General features: G+C 39.6%; 1 protein-coding gene and 1 non-coding gene across 2 annotated transcripts in view; one reads left to right on the top strand and one right to left on the bottom strand.

Moving 5' to 3' along the window:
- Positions 1-24,874, top strand: part of LOC139692161 (uncharacterized) — a 129,048-nt gene that overhangs the window by 45,559 nt on the left and 58,615 nt on the right. The gene's annotated exons all lie outside the window — the stretch shown is intronic.
- On the bottom strand, positions 21,679-21,767 carry TRNAY-GUA (transfer RNA tyrosine (anticodon GUA)). Its single transcript is given in 2 exon segments — positions 21,679-21,714; positions 21,731-21,767. It is a non-coding gene; the product is annotated as a tRNA-Tyr (tRNA).

Below are 24,874 nucleotides of genomic sequence, written 5' to 3'. Positions count from 1 at the left end.
CATTATGTCCCGGAGAGGAAGAAAACGAAATCCGGTCGCACGTCGCGATTCGATGCGTTGTGTACTTATAAGTGATTTTTCGCTCCATTAGTCGGCTTAATTGGCACCCACCTCTTTCCCGCCCTCCCGCTCACCATCCCCGCTTCCTCATCTCTCGCTCCACCCACACAGTCCGCCGTCCATCCGCTTCGGAGTGCGCGAGGCGACGCCCCCTCCTTATCATTCTCCCCATCACCCTCCCATCCAATCCCTGCCCCGCTCACCTGCATTCCCCCCGGGTTCTCTCTCTCTCTCACTCCCTCAACCCGTTCTCGAAGAAGGGACGCTGGCTCCAGAAGAGGATGATACTTTTATCGTCCTCTCTCCTCCGGAATCTTTCGCCGCTCTCACTCTGACCTTCCCGAGCGTCCATGACTCATCGACACGATATCAATGCCTTTGTAACGTCCACGTAGACGCTTATTACTATTTTCACCATTGAATCTCTTTTTTCTTAAGTATGGAGGTGGCAAAGTATTCAGGAGGAACTAACCAGGTGCCCTCGGCATTTTGTAGAAAATCAGCCCTTTGTGATCGGCAAGATTTGTTCGGTAACATTACTTCTTTGCCCGAACCTTAGTATCATTTTCTGATCATAAATATTTATGTATGTATGATGAAACCGAAACGTTTCAGAAAGTTTATAGTGATATTATTTTACTATACACTTAAGTTCTTCAAATATGTTGACTAGAAAAAAAGGGAAGATACATCACCAAACTTATAATACTTCTGTTGACAAAATTAACGCTCTTGATAAAACATAATTATTTAAAACATTTATAGTGGCTATTTTTATTTTTCAAAAGTTTACATATTTCACTATGGTTTAAGTTGATAAAGCTATTTTATCGGATAAAATATAAAAAGTGCATTATGCAGCTGAAATCTAAAGAAAAATACTAAAAAGACATTGTGTAAAAATGAATTTTGGTGTTGATGAAAAATACATTTACTTTAAACTTTATATCTGGGAATCCCGTAATATTGGAATCATTTCACTAGATTTTGCCACTATATTATAGTAATCTACTCTTATCTCAACTTCCTGTCTGTGTGTTCCTCTTCCTATCCTCTGGAATAGAACATAGCTTGCAAGGCTAGCTTCCTAATTAATCGTTTCAACAATATTCGTCAATTTTCCCTTGCACAAATTAAACAAGAATAATTTTCTCGTATAACTTGATTCCATTTTTATTGGAATACGACAACTACGTGAAACTTGAGTGATTCATACGTATAATACTTTCATCTGTTTTCACATCATCAGCCTAACTTTCTCAAGCTACCTCAAGAATCGCATGGACGCTAATTTGATGGAATTAAAAATATTGACGCAATTATAAACACATACGTGCACATTCATGTTTTTACTTGATCGAAAGCCGGATTAATTTAAAAGATAACATTAAATTTCGATTAACTACCACTTTTTTTCCTTCTACGGCACTGCATGCCTTCGATGATCATGCACCCCAGGGCACCTACCTCCCCATATCCCGCCCATGGTGAAGGTCGATGACAGCAGTGTTAGAACCCCTTTCACTCTCTCCATTTTATTTGTGGCATCCAGATGGGCGAGGGAATTATTTCTCCGAACCCTCTCGCGATCACGAAGTCCTCTTTCGATCCCCACTTAGACCCGAACATGGCCGCACGTTTTTTACGTTCTCATCGCCGCCGCATTTCGATGCCCAGAACTGGATGCGCCTTTGTTGTCGGTCGACTTGTGGAGCGCATCGAAGGGGCTTTATGGAGAGATGCGTAGCGCCACAGCCCTGCATCAAAGGAACCGCTTAATTACTTCCATCGCACGTGTTCCAACCTTAGAGTGTTTTCCGGATAAAAACCAAGCAGATGGGAGTAAATGGAACGAGCTCACGAAGTTGCTGGTCTTTTGCGAATGATGTTTTTCATTTCTTAGCTTGGAAATGCGATTATATTTCTACATTTTTCTATTTTTCTTCCTTTTATTTTTGGTTTTTAAATTTATTTTTCTCTTATTGAGATAATTTACTAGGATTTTCACGGTCTTTTAATTTTGATCACGTGCGCTGCATATTATTGCAGCATTGGAAGTGTGGCTCACCGGAATTTCAAATATCCGTCAAATATTGATACATTCATGGTGACGGGTTTCTCATCAGTAACTTCAACATAATTTAGTCAAATAAGCAAAAAAAACAATTTTTTTCATCCTCAAAAAACATAGATTAGTTAGAATGTATTACCCATTCGCCATTGTATAGAACCTATTGAAAAGAGTGCTACTCAGCACGCGTCATGAATAGTACACGATTTATTCCCTCTTTATTGTTTTGCTAGCAAGTCGGTATACATTGTCAAGTTTAGCTGAAATAACATGAAAAACCCGACAATACTTTGACTATGTGGTAGTTGATGGAATCCAACGCTTTTACGCATTAATTTTAAAGAAACTAAGTCATTGGCTAAAATGAGGGGGTAAGAGTTGCCCCACATTGTGGACGTTTTAAAAAATATTATATTACCACCGATGGCCATTTCTCTACTAACTGGTGCGAGAAATAGATGGTTATTTACTCTCTGCGTTCTCTCTCAAGCCGTTTATGGCTTTCGTTTCGCGATATTAAAGGGGAGAGTGTAGTCATCTCCTCTTCAGAGAAGTGAATGGCTTTTTTTAACTAGTTTCCCTGGCTGATGGAAATACCTTCAGTCGCCATGGTGGAGAGTTTCAAATACCCCAAGGGTGCTCTCTATACCTGAGTGTCCTCATTCTAGATTTTCTTCTGCAGAAATTTGTCTTTTATTTTAAGAAAGTGGGTGGAAATACGATGGGTTAATTTTAACCCTTTCATTTTCCATTTAATGCACTCTTTTAAACTTACGGGCGTGAATTCATTTTGCAAGGGAATTTTATATGAAATTTGTATATATTTTTCCTAGAAAATGTGTATTGCGTATAATGCGTTTTGATGCGGCAAATGTAATCACAGGATTACTCCAAAAATACAGACTTCCATTTTATCCGAATTAAATCAAGATTTGTCATTCAGATTTTTTGTACTATTGGGTTAATCGCGATTTTCGAATTTTTTCCACCAGGAACTCCGTTATTTAAAAAAAACCGGCCGTTTCATGACGAGTGATTATGCATACGGCTTCCTCGAGTGAATGGATCGCAATTAACATCAAATACTCCCTCTATTTGTCCAGTCGCAAATACTTCTCCTCATTACTCGTCTACCTTATGGCACAGCATGCGAGGATTTCGCCAATTTACATCCCATTGTCGAAGGAGTAAACAATGCCCTTCCTAGCGCAATGAGAGAAAGTCAGAAAGAAATCACCTTTTCATTTCCATTAAAAACGCTTTCTATGTTCTCAGAGTAGTACTTAACCCTTTCGCCTTTGTGATTTTAGGGTGTACACGCGTAAGTGTTTGGTGAAGAGATAAGTTTCACTTTCGATGGAAGATTCCCATGGACAAATTCATGGATATGAAATGAGCTCTTCTGTCCCAGCAGTTTCCTGTTTCTTGCTTGTTGGTCTCACATAATAATAAGTGGCTACAAAATAAATGCACTTTAAATTATCCTTCGATGGAAAAAGAGACTAAATGTAATGTTATACCTGTAGATGCAGAATTCGGCTACCCAATCGTATAAATTTGCCGAGCACCTACTTATTTATTCTATTTACTAATTTCTGTGCCGCGAAAACTTCCAATCATTACAATCGAGAAAATATGGATGGACACTCGTGAAAGTAAAGCAATATTTTTGACATTTATTTTCGTCTATATTCACATGACTCTCATCTACATCGTGATGTTTACTTCAGTGAATCCATTCTACATATTTTTCTCCCTCCAACTCGATGATATTTTTTCACATCCCTATTGATTAAATTTAATAGGCTTACACTCGTAGACGCATATGAATTCATGGGAAGATTATATTTTTCATTCCAATTGTTTTCATAAGGTCAAAATTCAATTTTATTATTATTTATTTACGCTTATTTCCAGATAGAAGTGTATCGCATAATACTAGAGTTTGAATAAAAGCAAATATATAAGCAGCCAAAATATACTCCTAAGCACGAGTCAACAGGCTCTCTGGAAGGGAGTTTAGTTCATCAGCATAATTGTCACTCCTGAGTTAATTTAAATTTCTACAATTGTACCGAAATACATTGAAAGCGTCTTAGAGCAACACGATGACTTGGCTCGTGGGCTGTAAAACGCTTTATATTGTGTCCTCTGGTCTGGGCGCTCCCCAGAACTTCGTGAGCAGTCGACAAAGAGATGCTCCCAAGTAGTTCCCGCAGTTTTCCTTATCTGGGCTTTGGGTTGACAAGATGCATTACGAAACGCCAACAATGGGAACCAGGGCAGCTCTAAGTTCCTTGCCAAGGGAAAATGGCTGTAAAATTGTAGCGTCACACACACAACGGGTTGCCGCGGAATGAAAATTATCAAACGAAAGTGCCAATCGTGCCATCCATTTTCCTTCACCTAATTAAGTATGAAAAGGGTCATTCTTTCTTTCCAGAGGAGGAGGTAGCTTTGAAAGACATGGGAAATGGAGCAGCACGCTTAAGTGCTTAAATTTGAATTTGAAAATAGAACCGATTTCGGTGGGACTTTCTCGAGTTATAATAACTTTTACTAGTGAGTCGATCTTCCCGTGAAAAATTAAACATCCTTCTTATATGTTAAAATTCGTTTTCATTCAGAAAGCGAACTCGTGATTTGGTTACTTTTCATAGTGTTACTTTGTTTATCAACTAAGGAGTTCAAGCACAACATGACGCTTTTGTTTGGCTGAACTTATTTGACGAAAAAGGGATTTACATTGCAGTTTTAATACTAATGCATTGGATTAAGACAAAATGTGAACATAAGATGTCTTCCAAATTTTATTTACAATTTATCCAAACGTTGGATTGTAAAGTTTGGTCATTTAATTAACATGTAAAGTATCCTTAAATGTGCCAGTGTCCCATTTCAGGAATCTATTCCCAAAGCAAGCAAACTTTTTGTTCTTATTTAATGCAGTAACATCCTGAATTTTGTTCTTTGTCAACAAATGTTGGCATGTTTTAGCCTATTGTATCGCGAACTGATTTTTTAAAAGTAGCAATGTGGATTATTGTATTGAATTCCTGCGTGAGCTTTCAGAATACTTACCACCGCCCTCGCATGTAGTGCATGGCATCTCCGAACTTATATACAGTTTTTCATCACAGCTACAAATCTGGAGCAATGCTACAGCTATGTCACTGATTTCGTCTCGTTCAGTCGGTCTCCTGAAGCAAGGATTGGATCAGGTACTCTCAATTTTCGGTATGCCTCTACTGTTTCGGTCGGCTGGACTTCGAAAAGAAATCACATATCAATGGGCATAAACGGGGCTTCGGACTCAAAATCACCGACCCACTTCGGACCGACATGTGCGTCACAAAAAAAGAATTCAACGTCCCACTTCCGTCCTCATGGGTTTCCGTCTTCCTTCTTGTCCGCCCATTCCCCATTACCGGAAAGACGCACCTTTGTTTTTCCTCCCTTCCACACACCCACTAACCCCCTCTAAAGAACCCTCCTCCCGAGGCCCCTCGTCATTATCGCGAGCCTTCCCCCATTCCTCAGCGTAATAGATCCCACGAGAGCCAAACAGAGACCATATCCTGCCTAGTATTTTTTCTCGAACACAAAAGAGGGAAAAATCGTCGCATAAATCTCCGCGCGACGGAGAGTCACCACTTCAAATGAACCCGGGAGAGCGAAAAAATATTCTTCCGATGAGTAATTTTAAATCGCTTAATGGAGGAAGAGGGATGGAGATGCATATAGGCATGTAGGTACGTTTATCTGTGGAGGAAAACGGCCAAAATGGGAACGGGTGGATCCCACGACTCTGCTATTTGATACGACCGGGGGGGATAAGAGGGAGGAAGGTTGGGGAAGGAGCGCGTAGGGGGGAAGGGAGAGAATCCATCGGTCAAGGGATTAAATCGGTCATTGTTTTCCACACACGCATACTTCCCTATTTCCTACCTCGTCGCCCCTACCCATACGGATTTCGTCCGAGAATGGAAGGGTTCCACCGCGACTCGCTTTCCCCGAGATTTCCTCGATGCTAATGCGTGTTCCGTGCGTTTAGATAAAGGCACTCGGGGCTACAGCGGTCTCGATGGTGTCGAAGGGGGTGGGCGGAGCGGGGAGGAGTTTCTTGCCAGGATAGGAGTAGAACGGACGGGCGCGAGAGCTTGTCCTCATACTACCTTGATCAAAAAGTTCCCGGAATAACCACCGTGTGGCGCTCCCATCGTTCCGATTTGAGTTCTGTTTTTTTTTGTTAAATTGGTACATCTGTTGTTGATATTCCCTTTAAATCTTAGTGTCATAACTTGACATTTGCAAAAGTTACGTAGCCAAGAGTACATCTATCTTTGTGTGTGTTGGCGATTTTTTACAATTGCAGAAATGGATTTAAATTTGCAACAACGAACTTGTATTAAATTTTGCGTAAAAAACGGATTTAGTGGCGCACGGACGTTGGAAATGTTGGAAAAGTGTTTCGGCAACGATTCTCTAAAAAAAACGGTCGTTTACCAGTGGCACGAGCGGTTCAGAAGTGGTCGTGAGTCAATCGAAGATGATGAACGCAGTGGCAGACCATCGACATCGAGAGTCGGTGAAAAAATTGATAAAGTAAAAGAAATGTTGGTCAATAACCGCAAATTAACCATCAGAGAAATAGCGGAGGACTTGAACATTGCCTATGGATCCGCCCAAGACATTGTGGTTAATGATTTGGGTTTCCGTCGTGGAGCAGCAAAGTTGGTTCCAAAAGACCTCAATTTCATGCAAAAAAGAGACCGTGTTGACGTCGCAAAAGACATGATTTGCGAGGCTGAATCCGATCCCACATTCATCAAAAGGATCATTACTGGAGACGAGACGTGGGTTTATGAGTACGACACGCAATCCAGACATCAGGCAAGTGAATGGCGTTCACCAAATGAGCCGAGACCAAAAAAACCACGTCGTTTTCAGTCAAAAAAGAAGGCAATGCTGACGGTTTTCATGGATTACAACGGTGTAGTGCATCATGAATTTTTGCCAGAAGGCCAGACAGTAAACAAAGAGTATTATTTGGGCGTTATGAGACGTTTGCGTGAAGCAATTCGCCGAAAGAGACCAGAAATGTGGGCAGAAAACTCGTGGATTTTGCACCATGATAACGCACCGTCGCACAGTGCTATCATTATTCGTAATTTTTTGACGAAAAATGCAACAAATACCATCCAACAGCCACCAAATTCACCTGATTTGGCTCCCTGTGACTTCTTTCTGTTCAATCGAGTTAAAAAACCATTACGGGGAACGCGTTTTAGCAGCCGGGAGGAAGTAATGGAAAAATCGCAGGAAGCACTGATGGACATACCGAAAACCGAATATAAAAAATGTTTCGAGGATTGGATCAAGCGCTGGCATAAGTGTGTTGCAGTCGATGGGGATTACTTTGAAGGGGACAATATAGATTTAGATGAATAAACTTGTATTTTTAATTTTCTGAATAAATTCCGGGAAATTTTTGATCAAGGTAGTATATCTCGGAGCGTGCCCGATTCTCTCCCGCTCTCCTTCCGATTCTTGCAGTTTAGAGTAGCGATACATACTCGTTCAGAGTCGGTCTTAGTCCATGCATTAGGTATAGCTTTTGAGAGTGAAAAACACTGAAATCGATGAAAATGAAAACGTTTACCATGGAATTTCCTCTCATATTCGAGTACATTTTTTTCGCATTTGACGACTGTAATTCTTCAAGTAGAGCAGTGAATTAAATCATCGATTCTTATTGAGCTAGTGATGTCTCATGAAAACTAAATACCCTAGAAGTCTCGCTGAGTAGATTCCCACTCATCGGATGGTTTCCTTTCCTCTCTCCGCCCCACCCTTAACCCCCAGAAATTTGTGATCCTCCACAGGACCAGCCATGTCTCCAACTATTCTGATAATGACTGTTACTTTGAAGCCCTAGATTCTCCTGAAGATACTGCTTTGTAGCGAAACTAACTGCAATAAACGCCTTCATTCCTGTCTAAAACGGTGGAGTCTTTTTAAAAATTAAAAATTAATTGAATGAATAAGTCTTGTATAAATTGAATGGAGGTCTCTCTAGCAGTAATGTTGAAAATTTATTATTACTCCCATCGTATTACGGTAGGAGAGATCATACTAATAAAATTAGAGAGAGATTGAGTATAGAACAGATAGTTTTATGCCATTTTTTCCACGAACGATAGGGGATCATAATAACATTGTTCGACCGCGGTAGGTTCATGTTCGGGTAAAATTATTCTGGTATGTATTCACTACCTGCCACACACCCTGGTGGTGGCTTTCAGGGTATATATAAATAAATAATTTTTCCGATCCGATTTCTTTTTCCACATTTTATCGATTTTTTCGCTGAAAGAAAATGTTGCCTCGAGATTTGACGATAGAAGACCGTCATGGGTATCAGCAGCAAAGTTAGCGTGGATTCCTCGGTTTTGGTGACGGCATGCATGCTTGCTAAAACGTCACGTTGCGCGGCTCTATTGTCTATCCCAAAAATCGTCTCCTGATTTAGCACGCTGTCTGGCCCTAACCTCCATACCTGATTCCCTCATAATGCGGTTGTCCTCTTTCTACAATGAACGAACGAGTCCTGTTCAAAAGCTGAATGTTTTTCAAGATGATGCTTGACAGACAAAATGTTGCCGCAGGAGGAAAATATTAACACTTTACTAGTTAAATGCGCTATTTTCTTATATGCACTGTTTTCCGCTCATTCTCTATAATATATTTATGACGTGATGAGTGAGAATTCGAACTTAAATCGTAGATGCAGTTGAAATGATAGTATAAAATTAATGTCGAATTAATGGATGTGTTGGCGTATTGAGGAAATAACGAGCATTGGAAAATACAACGGGTGAATAATGTAGAGGAAGACTAAAGAGAGATGAACGCCATGGTTGAGGCGATCTTCAATGCACTACAATTTCATGTATTTCTATTTTTATTCATATTTTCTTGATTTCCCTATTTCGATATTTAAGGATATTTTCATCGGGTAGTATTCATGGAATAATTTTGCTATTTTGGATAAAAGACTATCATAAAAAATTTGGAACGAAAAAAGTGGGACGTAAACTGATTGAGACTAACATTTTCACGTACTTTCAGATGCCCTCAAGTTATAACATGGCGCAAATACTTACAGGTAGAAAAAAAACATTGCTCTATTATCAGAAAGCTCTATTCCATACTGTCAGTTGACTCTCTATCGTTCCTCTCTCATCAACTCGTGTTCAGAGAATGAAATAAAAATCGAATCAAACCCTTTAAGATTTGACGTCAAACAACAAAAGAATTATTACTTTTGATATTAATAAAAATTCACGCCTAATTTAACTTGGATTTCAGGATATTATATTTCATAATTTTCTTTTTGCGAAACAATGTCGGGTTAGGTTTGAGTTTTAGCAGGATAGCTGAATCAACAACGTATTAATTAACACGAGAATTTAAGTCTTTTTAGACGATGTAGTGTCATTTTGATTTATTTTGAAAGTATTCTACATTCGAAAGCTTTAGCCGCGCTATGTGCTCGCTGATGTATTTAAAAAAAATTGACCTCGTATTGAGGGACGTGGGTAAACTAGTTGACGCCAAAAGGCAATTTATCTTGTTACAGTTCATGAAACAAGGGTTTAAAATGATCCTGATTTGAGTTCTCACCATGACTCTCACGTGTATTTCGCGGACGACTTAGCGTCTCTCACGTAGGCAGTTGGTACATTTTGTCACGCCCCATTTAATCATTATGTTTTCCGAGAGAAAAATTTCCCATTTGGCTGCAAAAAAAGCGTATACCTATCTCCTTAAGAAGTTACTTACTTACGTGCATAACATCGTCCCTCCTTTCCCCGCTGCCTTGTCGGCAAGAAAGTGTTCTTTTCTCCCGTTTCCCATGAGCGGTTCTGATGACCGTTTTGAGACCACCGTCGCCTTCCTCAAGGACGAGTTTTCTCTCTCGGAAGTAGGGCTGTGCGATATTGCGATATAAACATGTGCATATATCTATCCGAAAATATACGTTAATACTCTGGTTCTAAACTTAACTAGACTTAGAATCAGAAAGAAAGGACACCCACGAATATGTTTGACGTTTCAACGGCCAAGCGGTCATCCTTAGAGCTGAGCTGAACTGAATTGAATGGCTTGACCGTCAAAACGTCAACCATATCCGTGTCCTTTCTTTGTTTTTCCATGTTTAGTTTGATTATGCCATGTTCCATTTTCAATGCAGACATCCAATGAAAATATATCGTGGAAATGGCAATACAGTGCGGATATTTGAACATTTTGTCCTCGTGGGTGATCTTAATCTGTTGAAAGAAATCTATCTTTTGTAAAATATATCGCCTGAAACGATGTATTTTGAAAGGAGAAGAAAGGAGAAAGTTCAAAATGTTGTTAAACACAAACCCGCCAAATTTGTTTTACAAATGAGCACTAATTTTACGCCTGAAAAATATTTATTTCGACCTAGTTTTCAAAGTTATCACTTCATTATCAGGTTAAGAAAGAATATAAGTGACACATTATATGCCAAATATCGGTATGTAGCCGTGTGGTATATAATGTGGAAAATTACAATTTACTGTGTCATGTTTCCATCATATCACGCCCTTCTTCGAAATTGGCGAGCACGCCGTCGAATAGCACAATTCTGATGAAAGACTATATCGCACTTTCGTACGTACATCGAGATATTCAATTCAACGGTGATGTTAAGCATTTCAGCCGACTCGAACCCACCGAAACACCGTCACATGCACTCGGACAGCCACTACCATAGTGACCATGCCACTCGCCGACCCACTCTACCTTTAATTCCCGAGCCATAACCGGACCCAGCCCAACTCATTGTGTCCCTTTTATTCACCTCGATCCACAAAAGTGGATGATTTCTCCGATTCGGAAATCGACTCATCCACTCGTCAATTGTCTCAAGGGCACATCCACCGGAAAAGCTTCAATACGACGACGTCTTTCTCGAATGGCCTCCGATGCGGTTCGCGTCCCCGAGCTAAAGAAATGATGGGTGGGGGACTGAGAGAAGGAATGCACAGGAGACGTAAGAAAATTCGCTCTCTCAATCTGGAAGGAGGGGGAGAGGGAACCTGAAAGTGTAATGACCTGGAGTCCTTTGAATCCATGACAAAGGCGTGATGTACTCCGGTGGGTGACTGTGGAGCGTGAGCGTGGAAATGTTTTAAAGATCATGCCTCCGATGTACCTTCCCGATTGACGGGATTTTATCCTTACCACCCAAGAATGAGGTTAGTGACGAGATTAATGTCGTGATACTTCCCGTATACGGGTGTTTTAAATCACTGCGAGGACGGAAATTAAGGGAAATTTTATTTATACGTGTCCCTGTAGATATAAGCTATATATTTCTAATGATCACTCAATAGTATAGGGTTAAAATTCAGGAAACTGGGATTCTACGGCCTCTTAAATTAACAAAATAAAGGAAAATTCTCATTGCTGTAATATGTTAACACCACTCTCCCTCAATGAAAACAAATTATGTTGTAATGGTTCGTGAGAAAAGGGATGGTTGTGGATGGCCACTGTCGTGGAATTTCTTTTTCCGGAAACCATCACTACAAAATTTGTTTTCACTGCGGAACGGGTGGTGCTAACTTATTACGGCTATCAGAGTTTTCCTTTAATTTATTATTACAGGGTTATTTACGTAGTGGATTGGCATTTGGTTATCATGCCATTGTGTAAAAAACTACTGTGTGAATGAACTTAGCTTAAATTTCTCCCTCTCTGAAGTAAATAATTTTTAAATTTACGCCTGTTAAACGTGTTTCTAATATTCATATTATGAGAGTGTAATTTTCCACAGACTTTATTTCACAGTAAAATGCGTTTCACCGACTTGCGGCATCATCAGGTACAAGTGACACACACAGCTGTTGAATATATACATACCCGTCGGAAAGAGGAGAGGGGGGTAGGGGGCGGGTTTTTTGGGACTTCAGAGTCGGTGGTCGTGGCTTTTATGGTTAAAGGATGAAGAGGTGGTGGCTCCTTGGTTATGACTAAGCATTGGGTCGAATCCGGGTTGATGGAATCCGGGAATCCGGGATGGACAGGGGTGGTCGTGTAGGGTTGGGGGATTTTTCGGAAGTGAAAGTTGGTGGTCGAGGAGAGAAAAAACAAAAAAAAGAAGAAGGGTGTTATTTTGGTTATGTCATTTCATCGGGTCTGATCATGGCGTAGATGCAACTGAGTACGTTGAAAAGTTGAGATTATTTATGATCGAGGCCAATTTTTTGAAAAGGAGAGGGGAGAAATGGGCGCATCATAGCTCATTACAAAGTGCTTTATTGGGATCCGCTTAGTCTAAATCCGCCTTCGAATTTCGTTGGCTCCAGAGCGTCTATTTTCGATCGTGGGCATGTAGTATTTCTGGGATAAAATTGCCATTATGGTTCCAATCTAAAAGGTGCTACGGGAAGAGGGAGTTGGGGTTTTGCTTTTTGTGGCAACTGGCGTATTCTTGGGCTCGTGTTTCGAAATTCCTCCCAGTTTGACCGACATAATAATTGTAGCAATTATCGCTTTTAAGTTTGTGGATGCCTGATTTATTAAATATATCCTGTTTTTCTTTGCCATTAGCAAAGAGTTTGGAGAGAGTAAGGGGCGTGTAAAAGGCCGCTTTGAGTGTAATTGGAAGGCGATTTAAGATTTTATAGGAGATATCTCCCAGGAACGGGATTGAACATCACTTGAAGTGCAACAATTTCAGAGTGTAAAAATCATTCGCCTTGACTGGGATTCGAACCCAGATCCCTCAATATCCGGTCGAGTGCTTTAGCCACTGGTAGCTTAAGTGGCTAAAGCACTCGACCGGATATTGAGGGATCTGGGTTCGAATCCCAGTCAAGGCGAATGATTTTTACACTCTGAAATTGTTGCATTTAAATGCACATTAGCGGATGACTCCGTTAAAAGTTACTGTTGCGGCATCTCCCGCAGTTTCTTTGGAATTTGTCAAAGTGAAAACCACTTGAAGTCTTTAGAAGTGGACAGCTGAGAGGGGGAAATTCGACTTATGGCTATTGTTTCCCGCTTTTTTGGATTATTTTTCCATCCAAGTTTGGGTTGTATGCATTGCTGGTGGCTATATGTGTAATTTCTCTGAGTACCTCATTGAAATTCGTTGGTGAAAGGGTGGTATGCAGGAGCCGGTGTATCATCGAGTGGAGGGCTGCGAGAAATGGTGAGCGGAATCATTGGAAATTATATGATCCGTTTATGCGGGTTTCCTGAAAATAGAGAACTCGTGTTTATTTTCTTTCATGGTTATTGCCAGGTTTAAGAAGTTAATTGTTAACTTCTCTTTTTAATGGAGAAGAAAATGTTAGGGTGGATCGTGTTGAGGTAATTGTGGGAGTCTAACCGGCGGTTTGACCCTGTCCAAAGGCAGAGAATCTCTTCTACTCAAGAACAAACTCTTTTAATAACAACAATCACAAACAATAAGAATTACAAACTCTTTTGATATGGATATCAAACAAGTCCACTAAGTGAAGCCTGAAAGTGTAAATTATGTGTGTGTCTCTAATATTTTGGTACGCTTATGAGCTCATATATCGCTGACTAGAGTATAGTTCTTCATCAAGTACAAAGCACCGTTAAAGACTATTTTTACGCTGCTGGAAGATAATGCAAATCATGGGTTCGGAACGTTTCTAAATGATATAATTTTTTTTTTGCAATTAAAATAAAATGAAAATTAGCTTAATTGTTTAGAATAATGAAATATTGTGACCATCAAATCATGGAAATCCAAAAGAATTGAGTGAAAATATCGTGGTTTAAAATATATTGACAGGGTAAAGTTAACTACTCGCAATTAAATAAGTAGAACCCTATGACCTAAACTAAATTAGTAAATAGAATGAAAATTCCGATAACCGTAATAAAATTTCTACGCCCATTAGAGTTCCCCTTTCTACTTCCCCTTCCCCTATCAGGTAATGTCAAGGTAACGGTTTTAACTTCTCTTTGGTTTAAAATATCTGAATACCGTAATTGTTGAAATCTAGGAATTGGATTCATCAATTGCATGATTTTATCCACCCCTTTTGTGTCATCGCCTTTCTCCATTCGAGCACCCACACTTCAATGATGCTTTTCTGCGGCACGCCTCATCAACTAACGCGCGCAATTTGAGGGACCGCGTATGTAATGACTTTCAGTGCACCAAGTCCACCAGGATCAACGGGAAGGGGGAGAAACATGGCAGACGCTCGCATAAAATTGCAAGTGCCTTCGTAGTCCTCTCCATGTCGCGCATCTACGAGCTAATTAGGGACCATGGGTGATTTATCGCTTTTCTGCCGTTCATTACCTGCAGCCAAGGTGGTTTTGAGAACGTACCACGGCTTTGGAAACAGTCGCCCGTGGGAATAGGGTCGCAGATAAGGAAGTTTAAACGATTCTCCCACTCCATTCCTACTCTCCCTCAGTCCGCGGGACGCTGTCTAGTTATATTATGCATGTCAAGGACTCCGGCGGGGGCTGAGTGGCGCGAAGGATTAAGTATTTCAATGGCACCCTCATTTTTTTCAGAAGATTCACACTGAAATTAATCTATTCATGCAGAGAAAGTTACTCAAAACGGAGATATTAAACTTATATCGCACAAAAATACGATGCGGTTTGAAGAAGTCGAAGTCATTGCGGAGGTTCCACGACTGCTTGTCATTTTCGTCATTTGGTGTGATTTCATAGTTGGTAAACAGATATACCTAATGTGGAAAAGGACACGTGGTAGGGAAGGAAACCTAGTGGGTAACGAAAAGCGCCATTATGTTGCCGACAACTTTGGGTATATTAAGTGAATGGAATCTCTCTCACTTATCAATATTTTACTCTTGCAACTCCATTAAAGCCCGAAATTATTATTTAAATTGTTATCGTTAGTTTTTAATGTTCATTACGACGTAGGAACTAAGCACTGTTACTTCTAAGCCATGCCCGGTTAGTCTCATATTTCAACTACCCATTTTTCAGCTCATATTTTCTTCCTCACTTCATTTTGTCCATAATGCCAAAATTTTCGCTTCCTTTTGCTCGCTTACCCCGCATTCTCCCCAGTATTACAGTCTTCATAGTTTTGGCACCTTTCCGTACCTCTTACATCGAATTTTCCTTTCCCATTTGAATTCCTTCCAACATCATTTTCTCCTGTCTGACCATGCAAAGCCCATACTCTGTTTACCTTTCCGTTCATTTTATTTTTTCCATCCTTTTCCACTTACATCTAATAACCTCAATTCACAATGACTCCCTTGTAACAACGATCAAATATTCAAGTCATAAAAAATTAACCTTCACATACCTAATCTTTATTCAGCATTTTAACTTGAGATATTTTTCATCAACTGTCTCTTTATTTAATAACTTCACTTAAAGCAGTTTGTTCTATTATTTTTCAATTTTTTATTAATTTCCTTGCTACTTTTCCCTCCGACACCTAAAATACTTTCTAAATTAGTGAAGTGATCTGTGACCTGCTCTAATTTAAGCCCTATAACTTTAATTTTCATCTAGCCTCGCTATTTATTGAGGACATTTTGTTTCGTTTTCTTATGTTAATGTTTTATTCTCATCCAACAGCTATCACACAGATTTTGTAACGCGCACATCGATAATTGTAATTCTTTGGCTGACCGAAGCATTATCATTCATTAAATCTGTTTTGATCCGTTCCCCATCTATCTACGCACACGTTCATTCTTAACGCCCCCCCTTCCCATGCTTTTTGTATTATTTTCTCCACGCATTGCCCTAGCAAGGTCGGGTATTAAAAGGCAACCCAGTCGTAAAACCCCTGCCCAGTCTTAATCTTCATCCAATACTTCCCTTTGTGGAGTTTGAGACCTGCAATAGGTATATTATCTCACCAATCTACTCATATTCCCTCCATACGATACCCATTTGTGCCCTAGTTTCTTTTGTACATCCTTTGATGTTTACGGGCTAAACAAATACAAAACCTGGTTATGTTCCATACTGAGTCCGTTCTATTAATGATTTCATTGCGGATATTACATCACACTCTCCTCCTCCCTTTCTAAACCCTAATTTATCTTGCTCTAAGTGATCATATACTCTCAGGCGGTCTCCTCTTATTACCTCGGATTTATTTGCCCAGAAAGAGTCGGAAATGGAACCATTAATACCTAAACACAAGCCATATAAATGAGCTTCACATCGTCTGATGGAATGAAAAGAATTCAATTTTCAATGTACCTAAATCCTGATAATTTTTATATTAAAATTGATTACTTTCACAGCACGAGTAAAGACCCAAGGGATCATAATTGGGGATACATATCAGAAAAGCTGACGCACAGAATGCAGTTAAGGGCCGAGGAATCTGATCTTAAGGTCATTCGGCGGAGTTGATGCCGTCAGAGTATGCTTGGCTTACGAGGAAAAAGGCAAATTCGGCCGACGGAAATGGAGACCTCCCATTATTCCTTCTCCGGAACTTCTAACAGAAAAAGAATCCCTACCCCTAAATTTGAATACCTTTTCCGTTAAACGCCATGGATAATTTAGGGCGGGCCGTCGGGATTCCTGATTGAAATGGCTTCTTAGCGACCGTTATAAACGTCCGCGGGGGAATTAATGATTCTCGTGCATCAGCGAAACGGTCACGTCCCCTATCGCGCCTTCGACCAAATAGCAATAAGCAAATGAAAGTTCGAAGGAATATCTCAAAGGGTTATAGGTCGAGCGATCTATCAATGGCGTAATGAGTGTTATTCGCGGAAGGTTGGGCCTGTCGTAATTAAAGCCAATTTGCGGGCCATTGAAACTCTTGGAATGTTGATTATGACTAACGGCAGCATCTTCGTGATGGATTGGCTGCAGCAAACTCATTTATTTCCTTGATTCCAAAAACTGAGAACGTTTATGGAATTTCTTTCGAGGGCGGTTTTAGTATACGCGTGAAATCATACGTGCGTTTCCTTTTTGGTCAAAGGGTTATAACCTCAGGCTGAGCGTATAGGTAAAGGAATTTTTATTTTATAATAAATTGCCGTCAACTTCTTCATTTATTTAAACGAACTTGAATAACGTGGGACCTCATGGGATTGAATACTCAGGTAAAAAATTTTAGTCTTGAGAACAATTGCAAATAGATTAATCGGAAATTCTTTACTGTATAAATGAGCTAGTAAAAGAAATGTTAATGAATTCCCAGGTTGCTGCCGGATGAAATTACAAATACGTTTTACAAAGCATTGCTGTATACCATGATTGAAAAGTAGCTATGATTTGTAGTTAATTCACTTGTCAGTTTTAAAGTCGCAGGCGTGATTTGTATAGTTGTATGAATATGAAGAGGCTATATTAATGACATATAGATAGAGAGCTGACGTGGAGAACCTAAAACTAGAAAAAAATTCCAAATAGTAAATTTTGAGTGTGATTACCTTTTCTTGGAAATTGAGATTAATAAATAATATGAGGGTACTTAATTAAGCGATAGTAATTGCCAAATAAAATTATATTGAAGAATATAAGCAAGTATTTTAGTACTCATTACAGTGATAAATTTCAATAATGAGTCATGAATAAAAACAAGTGTCATAATTCAACTGTTCGGCAAAAATATGCCAAATGTAAATCACTTTTAGAAATATAACCGTATTCACAGACCTTCAATCAAAAATACAGTAATCATTTTCCAGAAAAGAATGGAAAAATAAGAAAATCCTGATATGAGAAATAGGTGAAAATAGACGACGGAAAAATATTGCTTAGTCGACATAAAGAGTCGACCAGATTGCTGGGCGGACATGCTGGGAGTCGTGGCGTGCTCCTGTAATCCAGCTACTTGGAGGCTTGGTGCAGAGGATGGTTTGAGGCTGGGGGCACTGGTGCTGGGTTGTCCCACGTTGACTGGACGTCCGCACTAAGCCCGGCATCAACATGGGCGCCCTGGAGGAGTCCGGGGTGGCCAGGTTGCCTAAGGAGAGGCGAACCGGGCCAGGGGGGAAACTCAGCAGCCAAAAGTCTCCGTGGCGGGCAGTAGTGGGATCGCGTCCGGGAGTGGGAGCCCAGTGACAGCCCGGCCGACACAATCAGACCTGTACCTTTTGCCACTATTTAGTTAGAACTATTTTCATTTTAGCTGCCACTTTTTAGTTAGAACTATTTTCATTAAACATTTAAAAAATCACTTTTAAAGCAACATTAAAAATATTCTATTTCTATTTTTAGCCAGGTCCATTGGCAGACATTTGTCCTGATAATGAAATTCGTCATTTTTTCTGATTTCATATTTAGTGATAGGCAATGATAACTTTTATGGCCTATTACGATTATCCACTATATTTTATTTTGCTATATAAGAATGAACATACACTAATTGATAATACTTAAGTTCCCCCGATAATGAATACACACCTGTACCTTTTGCCACTTCTTAGTCACAATAATTTTTGGTCATTTGCAGACAAATTTCCTTATTTCTTCCGTTTGTTTTTGGAAGATGATTCCTGTAATTTTGATTCAGGGTCAATGGATAGTGTTATATTTTCAAAAGCGATTTATTTTTTGCATTTAGCGGTTTTTAACGCCAAAGTACGTCACATTGTGTCATGCCAGATGATTTCCAAGATGTGGAGTTACATTTAAAATTTTAAATTTCACCAGTCGCAATTTCATTACAGTTACGGGCTCTCCCGTGAGTACTTATAATAATAGTTCAAGTAAATAAAAATACGCTGCTGACCTCCTGGGATCTAACCGTACCGTTTGGCACTTTTTATCTGGCCAATACATATATAATGATAAAATTTCCTCTCTTAAATCAATACCCATCATTAAAATTTTCCTATGAAATGAGTAATTTTTGTTTAATTTTTAGGATTTAACCTCCTCCTAATTAGTAAATTATTATAAAATACTATCTTGTAATTATGTTTTGATGATGAGTTAATACTTGTCTCGCTGCTTAGATAAACTATTGCTTCCCAGCTAATATTTATGTTTTTACGCTGCGATTAATACTAGGGTGAATAGCGTCTTTTTCATGTTTCTCCTGCATATCTTCTCTTCGAAATGATCTGAATAATAATTTTGGAATTTGATCAGTCTAAGGAAATCTTAAAAATATTGTTTAGTCGACATAAAGAGTCGTAATTCACGAGTCATAATGATGCTGAAATAAAAATAATTCTTGACTAAAAAGTGGCAAAAGGTACAGGTCTGATTGTGTCGGCCGGGCTGTCACTGGGCTCCCACTCCCGGACGCGATCCCACTACTGCCCGCCACGGAGACTTTTGGCTGCTGAGTTTCCCCCCTGGCCCGGTTCGCCTCTCCTTAGGCAACCTGGCCACCCCGGACTCCTCCAGGGCGCCCATGTTGATGCCGGGCTTAGTACGGACGTCCAGTCAACGTGGGACAACCCAGCACCAGTGCCCCCAGCCTCAAACCATCCTCTGCACCAAGCCTCCAAGTAGCTGGATTACAGGAGCACGCCACGACTCCCAGCATGTCCGCCCAGCAATCTGGTCGACTCTTTATGTCGACTAAGCAATATTTTTCCGTCGTCTATTTTCACCTATCGCTCGTCTCAATATTTTCTTGGCATTTCGGCAGCATTTATTTCCTGATTCAATATTTATTTGCAATTTTTAATAGCTATCACCTCTTATCTTTACGTCGTAACACTGCGCATGCTCAGGTATTGATTTTCAAGGAGGTGCCGTTCGCGCGCGAAGCTCTAACCTTTCAAATGCGTCGAAAACCACCGAGGATCATGTCAATTGTCCTCCAATAAATTATGGTGTCATGAATATCCTAACTGAAACTAATTTTTATTGCGATCAAATATGTTATTTGATGATTCATCTCTGGTCTACGTTTTAATGAAGTCATGAACGATGTGTAATAAGTATATGGGAATAATTGTAGACTGGAAATGAGTGCTCAGAATTCAAAAAAGTTCATTATTAAGGTCACATCTTTTATTTGGAGACGATTTGTATTTAGACCAGGTCGGGGTCCGAGCCTTCTTACGGATTAGTGTTTCCTTTTTAAATAGCTGGTCCTTATGAAAGGTAGCGGGTAGACCAGACCTTTTGCAGGAATATATTTTAAATAGGCATTGATAAACTGACAAGTATCAAGGTCTACATCAATGGAATTCGATCACGTTACAATCAGGACTCGCTTCATCTATTTAGTCGTTTATGTCTCATGTGTGCAACATGTGGTCGCATTATAGATATGCCTACTTAACGTACAAATCGGTGCATAAGTCGAAATAAAATAACAGATATTTTGCCTTTTTCAGAGAAACTGGCGCTGGGGCAGTTTTGTTGTCACAATTAAATATCCGATTTTTATTTGTATAAATACGCCCTCAAAATACATTCGTAAAAATGCGCACACAGGCCCGTACCGAGAGTCGCCAATCTAAGGTTGAATTCGCACTCGTTTGCCGTGGTCGCACCTAGTTCGTTCCGTGAGTGAAAAAAACCCACTTCCTTCGTTTGAGTTGCCAAAGCGAAGGGAACTCTGGCCAGAAATATGCTTCCTTCGCGTAGACTCCTTTCGAAAAAAAGAGCCTTACGACTCTCGTACATTTCGAATCCTTCCTTCGTTCTCAACTGTACCTTAGTAAAGGCTCGCTTCGTAAGAACGGCTCTCGGTACGGGCCCCAGGATAAACGATCTCTCAAATTGTTGCACTATTAGCCAGAGAAACTGAAACTTTGATCGGAATATGAGAATACTGCTAGCTGACTCCGAAACGTAGATATTAGTCACTAGAAAAGTCCTTTCAGGAAAATGTTATGCAATGAATTTCCATTTGAACGCATTTGGGTAGCTTTATTCAAATTTCAAGAAACTGCCGCGACAGTAGCTTTTGACGGAGCCATACGCTAATATGCATTCCACTCTGAAATCGTTTCATGGTAAAGGCATATTCAACTTTTGTCTGCCACGAAATATTTTTATATTTCGGGAAAATTTTAATCAGGAGGGAGGAATCAGTTCATATGCGATTTCCTTAAAACGCTTTGTTGCCCAGAAAATCATAAAGCTTCAATTAAGCTCTAAGTGTGCAGAAACATCACGCACCTTTGATTCTTCGGATAGTAGCCAGACTCTCTATCAACAGTCTTGGTCTACTATCTACCCTTATCTCCATTGAATATTTGCTGGGCTCTGCCATTTAGTTCGCCTGGGATCACTATCACAATCATCGATGAACTTTTATTCGACGAATGCAAGTTAATAATTATCTCTCAAAGCTTACAGCTGGCGGAATGATAAATCAGTATCTCTTTGATAATACTGGGAACAAGCAAGTGATAAAAGCTATTTATTAACCAATCGTAGGTTTCATAAATTCTCCCTGCTAGCGAAAAGTAACGTTAAGGGGTTGGAATTAAATAATACTTCAAGAGCACTAGCAGTTTCTATGAAAATGCATCAATAAATGCAATTATAGTTTATAATAAATAAGTTAAAAAATTTCCTTCGGGCCGGATTTGAACCAGCGGCCTATGGATATCTGTTTCATTCCTCCTACAGTCCACCGCTCTACCAACTGAGCTACCGAAGGAGATATAGAATTTGGCATTCGTTTATTCTCTTCAAAGTTGTCTGACCTTTCTGCTTTCTCGGTTGTCTCGCTAGTTTCTTTGGATCATTCAAATGCCGCAACACCGGTTTCCAAGGCACGTTTGAGACGGCTTAAACCGTCAGGTTATAGAATTAATTCTTTACTTTTACGAGTGAGGGAAACCTCTTGTTCACTTATTTGCACCAGTTCTCTCTTTTCTGGTTTTTTTTTACGGGGATATAACCTTCTGATTGTATTTTGTTGTCAAAGCGCTCCTTTCACCGAGTGATTTTATCTTTCTTTTTACGCTGGTTTTTCATGATTTTAGATATTTTGTTTTTGATGTGATTTTTATCATTCTTTTTTACGTTTCCGTGAGTTTCAATGAATGAGTAATTATCATACAGATCGCTCCAGAAAACGCGGTCACACAAGGTTTGATTTTCAAGATTAGATTACAATCACTGGAAATAGTTGTTTCCTTGTCAATTCTGACAATTCCTTGAGTTTTAACTGGAACTCTATCAAAACCTAATTCTCTTTATCAGCAATAGAATTATTATGTTAGGCAAAAACAAATAAACTAAAATAAAATATTCGAGTAATTGTAAAAGGAAAAATCCTTTTTGATATTTTTACAGTGGTCGTGGAAAATTAGTGAATTGACTACATTCCAAAGGAATTGATGATTTATCTTTTTCCCATATATTTTTTATGGCATATTTTTATTTTTTTCGCCCAGGCATTTTTTTCTGCATTTAAAAAAAAGGTGTGGTAATATTTAACGAGTCGCGGTTTACACGGAGTCGTCTCATTCTTTATTCCAATTGCGCATTCTTTCAAAATGTTCATTCCTCCAAGATAGGGGCGTCGCTTTGATCGAAACCGCGTCTGGCGAAACGAATTAATCATAGGTAATAATGGCTGAAGTACAGTACTAATTTGTTGACTAGTTGCAGCTCTCGTCGACGATCGGAAGGGAATAATACTGCGTCCGAGGTTACCCTTTGTAGGATTCGAAAGAAGGCCGTCAACTATTTTGAGTGTACAACCGTCTGAAAATAAATCCCTCTAATTTCGCGAGTCCGCGATCTCACCCTCCCTCTCCCCAGTATAGTACACGCCCCGCGAATTCATTACGTGAACGGCGCACATGGCCCTCTTCGCGCAAGGCATACGTGCGATACGGTCGGCTCCCCTCGAATATTTCACATGAATCTCTCGCACGCGTGCAAATGCGCTATTGAAACAATAAAATAGGCGCACTGAGTCTGAGAGAAACGAGGGCGCCAACAGTTCCAGGCTATTCAGTATTTTTTTTTATTCTCTCTCCTTTCATCTCTTCCTCCCTCCCTCCCAGCGCGAGGGATCTCAATTCGGAAGTAGGACGATGAGACATCCTTTTGGAACAGGTATTATACGTCCTCCCTCGTTCTTCCTCTCGCGTTACTCCGTCTCCAGATCCAACTGCCACTTCTCCTCTCTTTTGGATCCCCGTATACTATGTCGGTCAATAAGCGGGCAATGATAATACTACTTCGTTCGGGCGGCCATCGTGAAGATAAGGGGGAACTTAAGGGAATCGTCTGGTCATTTTCCCAGGAAAATTCGGTCCTTGGAGCCGGGCGAGTGCTTAGGAGGTGTTTGGGTGCCTTTGGGGTGGGAGGTGAAAAAAACTGTAATCCCCCTGTCGTTGTAATACGTCCGAAAGCCTTTAATACTAGTGGAAAAGCGACGACATAAGTGAATATTATTCCCTGTTAACTATGATGAAGCTAATTGTCAGAGGTCATTGAAAGTGGTTCAATAATTAATACTCGTAAATGTGCAAAGTTATCTTTTATCATTCATGTCATAATACAATTAATATATTTAATATGCATTAAGAGAACGCAGAGAAATGCTCATGTGGAAATGAAAATGTTTTAGTACCGTAATTTTTTCACATTTCCACGTTTCACTCATTTTTTAAATTTATATATTTTTCGTGACTTATTAGTTACATAAATTATGACTGTATTGGAACATAAAAAAACAAGCCTTCACAGTAGATCATTGATAAATATGGCCTTCTGACTTCCTTGGTGGGTTCTTCTCATGAGTTAATCAGTAACTTTTGTAAAAAACTACGCCTAAAACTTAACTTCATTTTAAAATAACTACTTTATTTAACAAAATGTGCAATTGCTAATACAGGCTGGGAATTGCTAACTGAGGTTTAATTTCTTCTCATAGACTAACACGAATCAAAATATTTAGGGTGGAAAAAATTATTTCAATCAGTCTTCATAAAATTAAACCATTGTCATCTCCAGAGCGTGTACTATTTGAGATTATTTGTTAGAAGTTATTATTTGAGTTTCTTTAATTAAATTATTCTCATTAAAAGTATTTAAGTTATTTCTTCCCCTCTATATTAGCATATGGGAATATTTTAGCGGGGGTTGAATAAATGCCAAATACGTTACTCTCAATTAAGTATTCCTAAAACTGTTATTTTGATACTCGAAAATTTTTTGACCACCACCGTGGAAAAAGTTTAAAATAGGCTGCGATAGTCACTTGGATGTAATTAGATTCATCTCAATCTCTCCAGAAACTATCATTGCTTTCATCTTGACGTTACGACAGCGGATAGTCGACACACATTAGATTTCTTTAACTCTTAGAATGAAGAACATATCCAATATGAGTTTTAAATGAGGGATAATACTCTTAATTGCCTCTTACGAAGAGAATGTAATGTTGTCGAACGGCAGAAGCGGCATCACATCGGAAGTTACCAATCTGGTGATGAAACCACTTGAGGTTATCACTCCATCATAAGCCTCCGTATGTCCTTACATGGCGCTGTTCCCTACGTCCTTGTCGATACGATAGTACCGTAACATCTTCCTCCTCCGGTTTTCCTCCTGAGAGTAGGATGCATAAGTACATAAGTCATTTGAAAAAATATTATGTATGTGCAAAAACCGGACCCATTAAAAAGGCTTTCCTGCCGCTGTTCACTTAAAATATTGTCGTTGCTTTTCGAAGACCCGCCGGACAACGTGCTACAACCGGTTTTCTTGAATACTGAGCGGATTCGAGATCTCGACTCCTATATT

This window comes from Hetaerina americana, unplaced genomic scaffold (assembly GCF_022747635.1).
Source record: "Hetaerina americana unplaced genomic scaffold, ioHetAmer1.1.p SCAF_4, whole genome shotgun sequence".
NCBI lineage: Eukaryota > Metazoa > Arthropoda > Insecta > Odonata > Calopterygidae > Hetaerina > Hetaerina americana.
This window is presented reverse-complemented; position numbering and strand designations above follow the sequence as displayed.